Genomic DNA, 3,039 nt, shown 5'->3' with positions numbered 1-3,039 from the left:
CTTTATTGACTTTGCTAAAGCCTTTGACTGTGTGGATCACAATAAACTGTGGAAAATTCTGAAAGAGATGGGAATACCAGACCACCTAACCTGCCTCTTGAGAAATCTGTATGCAGGTCAGGAAGCAACAGTAAGAACTGGACATGGAACAACAGACTGGTTCCAAATAGGAAAAGGAGTACGTCAAGGCTGTATATTGTCACCCTGCTTATTTAACTTCTATGCAGAGTATATCATGAGAAATGCTGGACTGGAAGAAACACAAGCTGGAATCAAGATTGCCGGGAGAGATATCGATAACCTCAGATATGCAGATGACACCACCCTTATGGCAGAAAGTGAAAAGGAACTGAAAAGCCTCTTGATGAAAGTGAAAGAGGAGAGCGAAAAAGTTGGCTTAAAGCTCAACATTCAGAAAACAAAGATCATGGCATCCGGTCCCATCACTTTATGGGAAATAGATGGGGAAACAGTGGAAACAGTGTCAGACTTTATTTTTGGGGGCTCCAAAATCACTGCAGATGGTGACTGCAGCCATGAAATCAAAAGACGCTTACTCCTTGGAAGAAAAGTTATGAGCAACCTAGATAGCATATTCAAAAGCAGAGAAATTACTTTGCCGACTAAGGTCCGTCTAGTCAAGGCTATGGTTTTTCCAGTAGTCATGTATGGATATGAGAGTTGGACTGTGAAGAAAACTGAGCGCCTAAGAATTGATGCTTTGGAACTGTGGTGTTGGAGAAGACTCTTGAGAGTCCCTTGGACTGCAAGGAGATCCAACCAGTCCATTCTGAAGGAGATCAACCCTGGGATTTCTTTGGAAGGAATGATGCTAAAGCTGAAGCTCCAGTACTTTGGCCACCTCATGCAAAGAGTTGACTCATTGGAAAAAACTCTGATGCTGGGAGGGATTGGGGGCAGGAGGAGAAGGGGACGACTGAGGATGAGATGGCTGGATGGCATCATGGACTCGATGGATGTTAGTCTGAGTGAACTCCGGGAGATGGTGATGAACAGGGAGGCCTGGCGTGCTGCAATTCATGGGGTTGCAAAGAGCTGGACACGACTGAGCGACTGAACTGAACTGAACTGAAACGTATAGAGTAGTGTGGATAAAACTATGCAGTGTGAAGTATTCTGAGGTAATCATGGACATTCTTTAAAAAATCGGATGAGTGATGAAATAAGTTTGAGGAATGTTAAAATTTATATACCCAATTTGGATAGCTTATTTATCCATTTTTATCCAATGGATATTTATCCATTAAATATCCTTCCATATTTATAAGCATATTTCAAGAGCTGAAAATACTTCTGGTAACAAAATAAATTTTATCCTTTTTTAAAAATCCAAGAGTTGCTCTTCCTAGGTCTACTAGTGTCAGTGGTAGCAACAAGTGTTGGCCACATCTGCCAGGTGCAGGCCATGTTCATTTCCAGCGCGAAGATCATGAAGCCCAACGTAGAGAAGTTGGAGGAGTCTGAATCGGGCATCTCCCAGGCCCTCTTGGAACTGGAGATGAACTCGGAACTCAAGGCCCAGCTGCGGGAGCCGAACATAACGGCTGCCAAGGAAACTGAAGTTGGTGGTGGCTGGAAAGCTATCATCATCTTTGTTCCCATTCAGCAATTGAAATCTTTCCTGAAAATCCAGGTGTGGCTGGTGCACAAGTTGGAGAAGTTCAGAGGGAAGCACATCATCTTCATCGCTCAGAGGAGAATTCTGTCTAATCCAACTCAAAAAAGTTGTACAAAAAATAAGCAAAAGCATCCCAGGAGCCACACTCTGACTGCCATGCATGACACCATCCTGGAGAACTTGGTTTTCCCAAGTGAGATTGTGGGTAAGAGAATCCCCATAAAACTGGACGGCAGCTGACTCATAACGGTCCATTTGGATAAAGCACAGCAGAACAACATGGAACACAAGGTTGAAACATTTTCTCGTCTCTATAAGAAGCTCATGGGCAAGGATGTTAATTTTGAATTCCCAGAGTTTCAGTTGTAAACAAAAATGATTAAATAAAATATTATTCACAATAAAACCCCAAGATTTAATTGATTAAAGAATCATTTGTGTTCTGTCACGTTATCATCTTGCAGACCATTTGGGAAATGCAGATATAAACGGGCATCATTGCAGAAGACAAAGCTGACAGTGCAGAGTCAAATGGGAGACTATTTGCATCCACGGTGGTTTTTTTACTAATAAAGGGACTAAGCCAGGAAAATGTCTTCTGTAAAGAGCCAGGTAGTCAAAATTGTAGGCTTTGGGAATTCCCTGGTGGTCCAGTGGTAAGGACTTGGTGCTTTCACTGCCACAGGCCCTGATTCAGTCTCGGATCAGGGAACTAAGATCCCACAAGAAAGTAAGTAAATAAGAATATTGTAGGCTTTATTTTTGTTGCAATTACTCAGGTCTGCCATTCTACTGTGTAAGCAGCCATAGACAATACATAAAGGAGTGAGTAGGCTGTGTTTCTGTTCAACTTTATTTATGGACATTGAAATTTAAATTTCATATGATTTTCCTATGTCAAGAAATCTTATTCTTCTTATGTTTTTCCTAAGCATTAAAAAAATGTAAACACCATTCTTAGTTTGCGGGTTATGCAAAAACAGACAGTGTGCTATGTATGGGTCATAGTTTGCCAGTCACTGGTCTAAATCTTTAGGTTTTACTTCTTTACAACTCAAAGGAGAGATTAAGAGTCCAAGTGAGGACCTGGGGAGGCTAAGAGGCTGGAATTTGGGGGAGTCCACTCTAAGAAAAGTTGGTTGGAGGACATTTGAGGAGCTAATTTCTGGGTTACAACTGTGTTATAACCCTCAGGAAGAGGGAGAATATTATTAGAAGTCAGTTGTATTAGTTATGGTAACACTGGCTGCTTAAACAACCCCTAAAGATAATTAAAGTTTATTTCTCACTTTCCAAAATAGATGTTTCTGATGATCAGCTGTGGTTTTCCTTCAAGTGTTTATTAAAAGACCTAGGTTGCTTCCTTCTTGTGGCCTCATCCTCTTTATCCCTCAGTTCTC

The 3,039-nt window shown here is 41.4% G+C and overlaps 1 pseudogene; it reads left to right on the top strand.

Annotated features, from left to right (window-relative positions):
* Positions 1 to 1,426: 1,426 nt before the first annotated feature.
* LOC101115535 (small ribosomal subunit protein eS7-like) lies at positions 1,427 to 2,008 on the top strand (annotated as a pseudogene).
* Positions 2,009 to 3,039: the final 1,031 nt, after the last annotated feature.

The sequence above is a fragment of the Ovis aries genome, chromosome 4, assembly GCF_016772045.2.
Source record: "Ovis aries strain OAR_USU_Benz2616 breed Rambouillet chromosome 4, ARS-UI_Ramb_v3.0, whole genome shotgun sequence".
Taxonomy (NCBI): domain Eukaryota; kingdom Metazoa; phylum Chordata; class Mammalia; order Artiodactyla; family Bovidae; genus Ovis; species Ovis aries.
The sequence above is the reverse complement of the archived record's forward strand: the minus strand, read 5'-3'. Positions and strand labels throughout refer to the sequence as shown.